This window comes from Carassius gibelio, chromosome A21, assembly GCF_023724105.1.
Source record: "Carassius gibelio isolate Cgi1373 ecotype wild population from Czech Republic chromosome A21, carGib1.2-hapl.c, whole genome shotgun sequence".
Classification (NCBI taxonomy): domain Eukaryota; kingdom Metazoa; phylum Chordata; class Actinopteri; order Cypriniformes; family Cyprinidae; genus Carassius; species Carassius gibelio.
The window spans coordinates 1,294,444-1,306,754 of NC_068391.1; the positions used below are offsets into that span (position 1 = coordinate 1,294,444).

Sequence of the window (12,311 nt, forward strand, 5' to 3'; positions counted from 1 at the left end):
AATTTCTGTCGGAGATGTTAGCACGTCTCTAATAAGATCAGTCACAAACATGATCCCTGCACGATCTAATCTATAGCGTCTTATTAACTCACTGTCATCCAATGTCTACAACACATTTCTTCTGCTGTCTTTCTGCCATTTTCTCCTCTGCTAAAGAAACTCTTAAGCCTCTTAAAAATCCTCGTCTGTGCTCCTAACAAGTTCGACCTACAGACCTCTTTTAAGGGTTAAGATGCTTTCTGAATAACTTTTTTTCTTTACTAGGATTTTTTCTTTAATTTTAGGAGTAAACGCCCACATTTCTAAGAAATTTCTCAGATTTTTGTCACTAGGAGCTACTTTTTGCATTAAGATTCTTTATGAATACGGGCCCTGGAGCTCTACAGACTTCTGTGCATTGAGTCTGTGATGATGATGATGATGATGATGTTGTTCTGCTCTTGAGAACATCATAATCAATCTTTACTGGCCCCTCTGGATCATCTGAGACTAGAAATCATGAACATATATATATTATTGTCATTGTTTTTGATTTATATTTTTTTAGTATTATCAAAGAAATACATCAATGAAACACGTGTAAATATTTCACTCATCTGTGACTGCAGGAAGTCTTGAATCTGTTTGATTATATCACTTTATAACAGGAATGTGAAGAATATCTAGCAAGATAATTTTCAACAATGAACAACACTCACAGTTTGGTCTTCTTCTCTTCATACTGTCACATCTAACAAGCTTCTGTCTGTTTTTCTCTCCACTGGTTTGTGTTTCATTTCTGTCCTCTGTTTCTCTCTTTCCTCTTGTTCTTTGCTCCTCTGTGGTCTCTGCTGCTCCAGCATCTTTCTGCGTGTGTTTTTCCATGTCCTCATCTCATTTACTCCTATTTAATCATGCAGACAACATGAACGGTGAAGTTACAGCTGGTGCATTAATGAATCAAACATCAGTGCATCAAATTCAGATGAAATATAATACAGTTTAAGAACTCTTGATGTTTGTGCTATTTTAAAAACAGAGTGATGTTTCATTCCTTGATGTTCTTCAATGTTCTCGTGTGTTTCAGAGAGTGAGGGATTAAAGACAGAGGAAGAAAACATACAGAATATGAGGGTTTATTTTATTAAACTTGATCTATATGTGTCTGTAGATTTCAGTTGGATTTCAATCAATCAGATCAATCAGATCTTTAGGGCCATTTTCTCAAAGTGAGATTTTTCACTTCAGCATCACTTACACAATCCAAACAGTTTTAATCTATTCAATTTTTAGTCTATTTTCTGAATGCTTTTACTGGTTTTATTTTAACATACATATATACAATTTGCCTGATTTTATATATTTTATTCCTAAAAAAAAAAAAAAAAAGTAATAGTGTTTTTTTGTTTTGTTTTTGGTAGTTATTTTTGTGATTTATGTAGTAATAAAATCAAAATCAAACAAGAATTTGAAAAAGAAATAAAATATAATCAAATAAAAAAATAAAATAAAATCAAAATCGAAAAAGAACTCTCCTTTTCAATTCAGATTAATGTGCTGGAAATGTATGCAAATTAGTACATATGTAATAAGACAATGCCACATTTGAATATTTCATCATAATATTAATAAAAAACTTCGAATCCAAAAAAATTGTGTGCCATTCGTAATTAATTACATGGGGAAGTATGGTGATGTCTATCAGTTCATTATTTTATTACATTTGTAATTTTTTACTCAATTGTCTTGAATTAAAGATGAGTGTTACATGAGTACAATCGCAATAAATTAATACATAAATAGTCCTTGTATTTATGAACTGTGAAAAAATATTCATAGATGGTATTGATCATAATTCCTAGACATAAAAATATTACATGTAATATCACAAAATGAGTATTATTTCATAACTTTGTGTTGTAATGTAAGTGTTTACCGATTTACATTTCAGTTTTTCTGAAAACAAACAGATGTTCAGATTTAAATAAAACAATACAACAAACAATGAAATATAAAATGGTTTTAAATCTGTTGGATGTCATTGGTTGTGTTTGAGACCTTTAGAAAAAAACTATCATGTAGGTTCTTAAGTGCTGCTGGGAAGATGTATAGTAATATAGTAATAATAATAGTTTTTGGAACAAGTTTCGTTTATAGTCAGGGCAATGCAGAGAAATAATCTAAAAAAGTCAAAACAGGAGATTATAAGAAACAATTACTGTAAATCACCAAAAGGGGTTTTTCATGCTCCAAAGGTTGTAGTAAATTTATAGTTACAAGACTTACTTACTACAGGTGAAATTTTGCCAATATCTCCCTTATTGTACGTAAAGTTCATAATAATTGTTTAAAAAAAACTGTAAATCACCAAAAAGGTTTTTTTTTTTTATGTTCCAAAGGTTGTAGTACACTTGTAGCTACAAGACTGATTTACTACAGGTTAATTTTTGCCATTCCCTCCCTTACTGTATGTACAGTACATAATTATTCTAAAAAAAAAAAAACCTTTACTGTAAATCATCAAAAGGGTTTTTTTCATATTCCAAAGGTTGTAGTAAGTTTGCATTTACAAGATTGATTTACCACAGGTGAATTTTTGCCAATATATTCCTTACTGTATGTACAGTACATAATAATTCTTTAAAAACAGTTACTTTAAATCAACAAAGGGTTTTTTCATGTTCCAAAGGTTGTAGTAAATTTTTGCTTACAAGACTGACTTACTACAGGTGAAATGTGAAAATATCTCCTTTACTGTATATACAATACATAATTATTCAATTATTCATATACATTACTGTAATTCACCATAAGGGTGACCAAAGGTTTTAATACATTTGTAGTTACAAGACTGACTTACTACAGCTGCAAGGTTGCAAATATCAGCCTTACTGTACTGTAAATGCAATACATCATTAATCTTCAAAACCCATTACTGTAATCGACCAACATGATTTTCCCATGTTCCAAAGACTGTAGTACATTTGTTGTTATGAGACTGACTTACTACAGGTACAATTTTGCTAATTTCTTCCTTACTGTACATACAGAACATAATAATTCTTAGGAAAAAAAATACTGTAGTTCACCAAAAATGTTTTTTTTTTTCATGTCCCAAAGGCTTTTGTACCTTTGTACTTAATAGACTGATTTACTATAGGTACAATTTTGCCAATTTCTATCTTACTGTATGTACAGTAGATAATAATCCTCAAATTTGGATAATAAATATACGCATGAAATTAATTTATTTAATTTAATTAATTTTAAAAGAACCACATGCAAGGCGGTACTTGATCTGATTGAAAAAATTAATGATGCCATTGATAAAGGCGAAAGCGGTATTGGTATTTTTTTAGATTTAGCTAAGGCGTTTGATACTATTGATTTTGACATCCTATTGAATATATTACACCATTATGGAGTTAGAGGATTAGCCCTTAGCTGGTTCAGAAGTTATTTGTTTGGTAGACAGCAGTATGTAAGTATCAATGAACAAATTTCAGTAAGTAAACCCATTAAATGTGGAGTCCCTCAGGGATCCATTTTGGGCCATCTTCTTTTTTTAATATATATAAATGATTTAGAAAATTCCACAATGGCTTTACACAAGATTTTATTTGCATAAACTTATTTATGTCACATAAGAGTCCAGATGAAATGGAAGAAATAATAAATAGAGAGCTAAGAAATGTTGCTATCTGGTTTCGGTGCAGTAAATTATCTCTTAACATAAACAAGACAAACTACATCGTATTTCATTCCAAACAAAATAAATTGGCAAATAAGCATTTCTGTCTTAAAATAAATGAACAAATTATTGAAAGAGTAAATACCACTAAATTTCTCGGAATCTTTATTGATGAATGTCTACAATTTATATTTCATATTGAGCAGTTATTTAAAAAATTATCAAAATACGTTGGATTATTTTTCTAAATAATAATAATAATAATAATAATAAGTTTTATTTATATAGCGCCTTTCCAGAGCTCAGGACACGTTACAATAAACAAACAACAATAAAGGCAATTGACAAAGAGAGCAGACAGAACAACAATAGGCAAATGAGAGTGCAAGTACAGTAAGTGAGAATTGGGTAGATGGGGCAGCAACCAGCAGAGAGAGAGGAAAAACAAAAAAAACAAAATGAAAATAAATAAAAAACACACTAAGACCTATAACATTCATAAAATAGGTGTGTTTTGAGCATGGATTTGAATTCAGAGATAGTGTTAACAAAACGGAGTGATGGGGGGAGAGAGTTCCACATTTTGGGTGCAACAACACTGAATGATCTGCCCCCCATTGAAGCAAGGCGATGCCGAGGGACAACGAGAAGGCTGGAATCGGCGGATCGTAAAGAGCGAGTTGGGGTGTAAGGGAGAAGCAGGTTACAGAGGTAGGGGGGAGCAAGGCCATGCAGAGACTTAAAAGCGAGAAGGAGAATTTTGAATTTAATACGGTAAGCCACAGGAAGCCAGTGAAGATCATGCAGAATTGGGGAAATATGTGCAGAACGCTTGGTGTGGGTGAGTAGTCTGGCAGCAGAGTTTTGAATGTATTGTAATTTGGAAATGGAGCTAGCTGATAGGCCGATGAAAAGTGCATTGCAGTAATCAAGACGTGAGGTGACAAATGCATGGATGACAGTTTCAGCATCTGAGATACTGATAAAGAAACAGAGCTGAGCGATACGACGTAGATGAAAGAATGCCAATTTAGTGATGGAATTAATGTGAGAGTGAAAAGATAGAGAGGAATCAAAAATTACACCAAGATTTTTAACAGTACTAGATGGTTTGATAAGAGAGCCGGTGATCTCACAGGTGAAGTTAGTAGGAATTTTATTAGTGAGTGATGAAGGTCCAGTGAAAATAATCTCAGTTTTGTGTTAAGTTTTAGAAAATTTGAATGAAGCCAATCTTTTATTTCATGTACACAGGCAGAGATTTTGTCAGTTGTGAAAGATAAAGTTGATGTACAGGTAGTAATGATAATTAAAACCATGACGGCGGAGGATCTGACCAAGAGGGATTATATAGATTATAAATAATAATGGCCCAAGAACGGATCCCTGAGGGACACCTTGCTTCAGGGGGACAGTGGGTGAGCGAAAATTCTGAAGTGAAATGTAAAACAGTCTGCCAGAGACATAAGAGGAGAACCAGGAAAGAGCAGCACCAGAAATACCCACATCCGAAAGGCGCGAAATGAGAAGTTGATGGGAGACGGTATCGAAGGCAGAGCTGAGGTCGAGCAGCAAAAGCATAGACAGAGAACCAGAATCACCAGAGAGAAGTAGATCATTCAGTACCTTAACTAGAGCAGTTTCAGTACTATGCATAGGGCGAAAACCAGATTGAAAAGGATCAAAAAGATTATTTTCAACTAGAAAAGACTGAAGCTGGGAGGCAACAGTGCTTTCCAGTAATTTAGCTATGAAGGGGAGATTTACAATGGGACGATAATTAGTTAAAACTCAGGGATCAAAGTTGGGTTTCTTGAAAACAGGGGTAACAGCTGCAGTTTTGAGTGACAGAGGAAATGAAGCAGAGGTAAGAGATGCGTTGATGAAGTGAGAGATAGGTGCAGAAATAACTGAATGGCAAAGTTTCAGTAGAGTAGTAGGAGCAGGGTCAAGATGACAAGACGAAGGGTTGGATTTCAAGATTAACTCGGAGACAGAAGAAGGAGTAGACAGAGAGAAAAAAGGCAGGGATTGACCAGGTTGATTCGGCAGATAACTAATGTTAGTGGCATCATTAAAGAGGCACTGGTACAAACAATCCAGGATACGAAGCGGCAGCACAAACGCGCATGGCGTACTCGACCCGGAACCGGAAGAAATAACGAAAAATAAGAAATTTTCTCCCACAGTCAGCACTTGTCATCTTATATAAAACCTTGTTTGAGTCCCATATAAACTATTGCAATGTCATATGGTGTAACACTTTTACTAGCTACCTGAAAAAAATACAGTCTTTACAGAAAAAAATTATACGGTTATTAACGTGGTCTGAGCCAAATACCGCTTCGCGTCCCTTGTTTCATTGCCTTGGTCTATTAAGACTTACCGAATATAATACCTTTCATAATGCATGTATGATATTCCAGGTTGTTCATAAGTTAAATTACAGGTTGTGTGAACTTGTCCCAATCAGCCGAACCCAGCATACATATCACACAAGGGAAAAACATTTAATTACTGGTAAAATACGACGATTGAAATGTACGAGCCTGAGTGCTGTCTGTAGAGGTCCACAGATTTGGAAAGAGCTTGAGGAAAACCTTAAATTGTTGCATTCTGTCTCCGTTTTCACGAAAAATGTTAAGGATAAACTGCTTTTAACATATACTTTTTGATCATTTTGAAAGTGTTACATTTGTGCTGGGATCGTCTGTTTGCTGTAGTGTTTGTCTTGTTGTATTTATATTATTTGTGTTTATTGGATTGAGCTTTTTTTCTTGTATGTTATATGTTGTATGGTGTTATTGGGCCCCCTCCTAAAAGCTTTCAGTAGCTTCTTTGGGGTTTCCCCTTTTTACACACATTAACCTTTATGTAACTATTGTTAATTTTTTCTTTAAAATGATGAAGTGTGTGAAATAAATTCTTCAAATCAAATCAAATCCAAATCAAATAATTCTTTGAAAACAATTTGTGGTTTGCCGGGACTCTCCATAGGTGTAGTAGTTTTTATACTATATAAACTTACTGTAGTTTTTTATGAACAGAATTGTGTACTGTACTGCATATATGGCAAAATCCCATCTGTAATAAATTATTATGAGTTATACACGCCTTACAGTTTGGCAATGTTTACATTAGTTAAAATACATTGGACGTTTTAAACCCAATCGGTGGAATTGTCAGACGGTCCCTTACGCATCAAGCGACGCTATAGCACGTCAAAGCTTTCTCCTGTTTAAATTTGCTGCTACAATACACTCAGGCGGTTTTTAAATAATATTTTCATGTAGATATAAAGTTGTTGCATATTGTTAAAACTAATCGTGATAGTGGTATCTTTCTAGGACTGTTGACTCTATAGAGTAGGCTATAGGCACACGAAAACGAATATTTGGTGAATATCGAACCTAAAATTGATTAGGTCGCGCTTGATTAGACTGCTTTCTTCACTGTATCCCAGCGCTGTGTATAACGGTGTCTAGATCAGCTCGAGCAGATAAACGGTCCGCGCTGTGTGGACCGAAATAGTGCGGATTCGTTCCGCTTTCGGTTCGTTAATTCAATATACAGTAACTCAATTAAAAGCGGGGTTTGCTTTTTTAGTGATAAATTTAGCGATCACATAATCCTGGAGGGACTTAACTGTCAAACTCAGATGCAGTTACAGGTTTCTGATCAGTGAATTAACGTGCATTTTGTCCGTTGTTAAAATAATGTTTTCATCAACAGGTCACAGAGTTAGTTGGAGCTCTTTATGAGCGCTCCGGTTTTCCTGCTGTAAAATAACCTACATTTGGACAAACTCTCATTTTATAAAATCTGAAATGCTGCTGTATTCACATGGCTATTTAATATGAATAACGTAAGATGGCAAAATCTATCTCTCTCTCTCCGGTTCCACATGTCTCAGACCTCAAATACATCAAATATGAGCATTTATAGACATAAAGAAAACACTAGCCTTATTCAGATAACAAGATCTTTTTTATTTACCCTTGCAGACTTCGTTCAGCTGCTGCTGTTGGAACCATAGACAGTAAAAGAAAGGTTGGAACTTCAGAGGGCTCCGCCCAGTATTCTAAGTAGCTAAGGTCAGTTTTAAAAGTGATGACACCATAGGCTAATTAGCATATTCATGACGCTATCGCGTCGTGTTGACTTTTACATTAGTTTGTTTCGCTATATATTATTTATATATATATATATATATATATATATATATATATATATATATATATATATATATATATATATATATATATATATATATATATATAAAATCACTCAAGTGATTCATAGACCTCAAATAGTTCATTCCAGGAAGTTATACATTGAGTTAGAGGCAGAACTAAGATTCCCTTTCACAGGTCACTTCGATGCTGTGGTGAAGTCACCGTATGGGAACACCTCTCAATGAGATGAATGCCTGAAGCCCTATACCATCCCACCAATTTTATTGGCCAAATAGCGTTTGGCAGCACCCTATGCATACGTACACATAGTATACCCGAATGCCGCACGCTATTTCACTTAAATTTAATTTCCTTCTGTCACGGCACCGTAAGTATGCATTGTGAAAAAAGAGGGTCTGGGTCCAAATGCAGGTTAGAAACTCCTCTTAATGAACAAAAAGCCAACAAGGCAAAAAACAAAACAGAAACAGATCCAACAAGGACAAGACCGGGACACAGTCCAGCCACAGAAGGTGCTGGCATCCACCCTACAAACATCAAATCACACTGGCAATGCGAGTAGAAATCGGAATGCAAAACACAATTAATTCAGCCAGGCAGAGTGGTGAGTGAGACGAGAATATATAGTCCGAGACAGCTGTGTGTGTGAGTATGTGAGTCTGTAGAGTTTGAGGTAAATGAGTCTGGGAGAATTGAAAATGGCTCCCTCTGGTGGTGAGAAGGAGAAACACTGGGTCCAGACTCATGATACCTTCAGGAAAACAAATCATCTGTGGACGATTTGGACGATTTCAAGCATCAAGTTCTTATGATCTGTGAGGACCAGAAAGGGGTGTTTGGCTCCCTCCCACCAATGCCTCCATTCTTCCAAGGCCAGCTTGATGGCCAACAGTTCCCGGTTGCCGATATCATAATTAACCTCCGCCGGGTTGAGTTTCCGGGAGAAGAAGGCGCATAGGTGGAGGCGACTGGGATTCCCCTGCTGCTGAGAAAGGACCGCTCCCACTCCGGTGGTTGAGGCGTCAACTTCCACCACGAAGGGTCGGTCGGGGTCGGGATGAACCAGGAGTGGGGTGGTCGTAAAGGCCTCCTTGAGGGTGTGGAAGGCCTCTGAGGCGGCAGGAGTCCAGGAGAGAGATTTGGGTTTGTTACGGAGGAGACTGGTGAGAGGGCTGGGGGCGTTAACAAGTACAAGTGCGGTTGCATCTCCAGGACCAGCGAGCATTGTAGGAGGAAACCGCTGCACTCCTACAAATTAAACAATTTCGAACAGGGCCCAGTGGTACAACCTTCAGATATATCCAAATATATACAGTAACTAAGACAGAACTGCTCTGAGCCTCAGTGTTTTGAGCAGACACACGTGATGAAGCTCAGAAGAGGTTTATCTCCAGGATCTCCATCCCTCAATAAATCAGGAAAGAGAGAGAAATTTGAAACACTCTATGCTTACACAAAGAAGGAAGGAATGTGGAAAAGACACAGTGCACACACACACACACACACACACACACTGTAACCTGAAACATGAGCGTCAGATCAGGTCTGGTCCTGTACGAAGCCACTGAAACTCAGACAACACAAGAAACACACGGAGCAATAATCAATAATTCAATTGTCGAACAAAACCAAAGAAACCTTCAAAAGCTCATAAAAAGAGATTTCAGTTTTACAGTGAATTTATAACAGCTGAGGGACGTTGTTAGACACGACGATTTAGGATTGACATGAGCATTATTTTAAGATTTTCTCCTAAATTGGTGAGTTCCCAGCTGATTTTAGCGTTCAGATGTTTTGTGAATCCGGATCTTGGATTCAGATGAAATCAGCAGAAGTGATGGATTCCAGTCAGCAGATCCACTTCAGTCACGTCTCAAACATTCTGTCTGTGTTTAGTGATTCCTCACAAACTCTTGGGACTTTATTAAATCAATCCAGTAGAGATTTCCCTCCACATTTCTCATTTCTATCACAATTCATATAGTGTCATTGTGTTATTCAGCCTGAAGGTGGCGCTGTGCTCAATGTTATCAGATCCTGCTCTTCACTAGAAACACCTAGAAATACTTGTTGAGGAATACTGAAGACATTTATGATGATTGAGTTTAGAGATCTACAGATCTACATCAGAAAGAGTTTTAAACTTGTTTAATGAACAATAAACATTTATTACACACACACACACACACACACACACACACACACACACCTGTAGAACGTGAAGCTCACAGTTACAGTAACTTGATACATTACAGAGATCTGTGTGTGTGGGTGAGAGAGAGAGAGTGTGTGTGTGTGTGTGTGTGTGTGTGTGAGACTCCAGCATTGATATAATGTGACTAGCAGTTTGAGGACACTATAGTACACAAATAACAGAATACTGAATCATTACAGTCTATTAAGAATAGGGAGAAAAGTTCATAAATACATACAACAAACGGTATGGAAGGACACAAAATAAAATAGCAAAATGGATTTTCTGAACGTGAGAGACTTCAGATTCATGAAAATACTAAGATTTGAGTGTCATAAATTGTATAACAATTTGCAGTACAGAACAACATATTAATAATGACAATTCATTAAAATATCATAATAAAACCCAGGTTTTGCTATTTTAAACAGCTGTTTTGAACAGCTAATAATAACTGGAAGTGCATGAGAGCCGAAGCCAGATGCATTCAATTCACAAACGGCCATTCTGATTGAAATCAGATTAAATAAATCACAATATCATATTGTGTCATATAAATCTTATAAATATCATCCATATAATATCGCATGCATTTTCATTTACAATGCATGTTTTTGTATTCCAATCAGGATGAGCGATTAAATTTCAGGAATGCAAAAACATGCATAGTAAATGAAAATGCATGAAATATGAGGCAGTGTAACTGAAACAAATTTAGTTAAATCAAAACAATCTTATGATTGAGAGTAAAGTGCAGCATTCTCTGGGAAAGAAGCTCTTGAAGTGTGTTTGTGCTCAGACGAGTGTAAAAGCTGATCAGACGTCTGATGATGATGAGGATGATGATGATGATGGACTTCAGCGATGAAGGGGAATCTTATAACATCAGAATCATCTTCTCTGGATCACATTACACTAGAAATCACAAACACATGTGAGATTATCCTCACTGACATGAGCATGTTTTTGATCAAACACAGTCTGAATGTGTCTGAGACGTGATGAATGATTAACACACACTCACAGTACGGCTTTAGCGCCTCCATACTCTCACATCTAGCTGATATCTGTCTGCTCTTCTCTTGTGATTCCCAGGTTTGTGTCTTATTCCTGACCTCCATCTCTCTCTGTCCTCGTTGTTTGCTCATCTGTGCTTTCTGATGCTCCTGTAGCTTTTGTTTCCTTTATTGTCTTTTTACACTCCATTCGTGTCTACAATTGCACAAATGCAGTTTGATTAAAAAGCCAGCTGTGCTATACGATATGAAACGAGGAATGCAGTGTTATAACATTACTAATAAATTCCAAAAGAACCCGTCACAGCTCTTCGGTATAAAAGGGATCAACGATGAATGAAATGGTGTGTTAGAAACATGTTTCTCACCTGTGAGACGGAGAGAGATGTAGATGACCAAAGTCACGCAGTAGTAAAGATCCAAAGGGAGGATCCTTGTTTTATAGCCAGCAGAGGTTTGGTCTGCATTCATGGATGTGTTCTGCTTTTATACGGAAACTAAATACAGTCTGAGCTGACCGAACCAGTTCAGCAACCGATGATGCAATGAGGAAGTACACTCTTTCTATGACCTCATTAGCATTTATAGTCTGGAAGAATTGAGTGCATTCAAACTATTTGAGCTATATATAGACCAGTGTGTGTATAATTATGACAATACGTTAATATGGTGAGAAATACCAGTTTCCAGTATATCAATTACTGCTTATAAACCGATTAGAATTGTGCTGAATTTTCACCTCATGCATTCAGGAGAATTATGTTGTTTTAGGGTTTGCATTCCTGGTTTAATAACGCTTTGCACTGATCTTTGGCAAGCGTTTTAATACATATGAGAAGTATTTTAATTTTCGGCTTACTTTAGTGTACTTGCAGTCAGACTAATGATTGGTGTGCATCAAATGTGTTCATGATTACTGAACTTAAATGTAGCTATTTTTCAAACAACGTATTTTGTGCTAAGTATAAGTTGTAATAAAATTGAAGTAAAGCAGAATTTAAAGTCTATTTACTGCAGTTATGTGTTGAATTAAAGCAACTTCAAGTATATTTAATATGCTCTATTTAATAAGTCCATGAAGAGATTAATCACAAGATCGATTTGATTGAAATTCACCTTATTAGATCATCAAGTTTATCAAGAATGTCATCAAAACATAAAAACCAGATATTAATGCATTATTTTTGTGTTATGCCCGTAGTACTTTTGGCTTATTTCACCCTGGCAATTTATTG

The 12,311-nt window shown here is 36.0% G+C and overlaps 1 protein-coding gene and 1 long non-coding RNA gene across 2 annotated transcripts in view; one reads left to right on the forward strand and one right to left on the reverse strand.

Annotated features, from left to right (window-relative positions):
- The window catches only part of LOC127941565 (alpha-adducin), a 190,907-nt gene that overhangs the window by 137,330 nt on the left and 41,266 nt on the right, over positions 1-12,311 (forward strand). The window lies entirely within an intron of this gene.
- Positions 10,049-11,667, reverse strand: LOC127941582 (uncharacterized). Its single transcript, XR_008149114.1, has 3 exons — positions 11,445-11,667; positions 11,085-11,272; positions 10,049-10,975 (listed from the first exon to the last, which is right to left on the reverse strand). It is a non-coding gene; the product is annotated as an uncharacterized LOC127941582 (long non-coding RNA).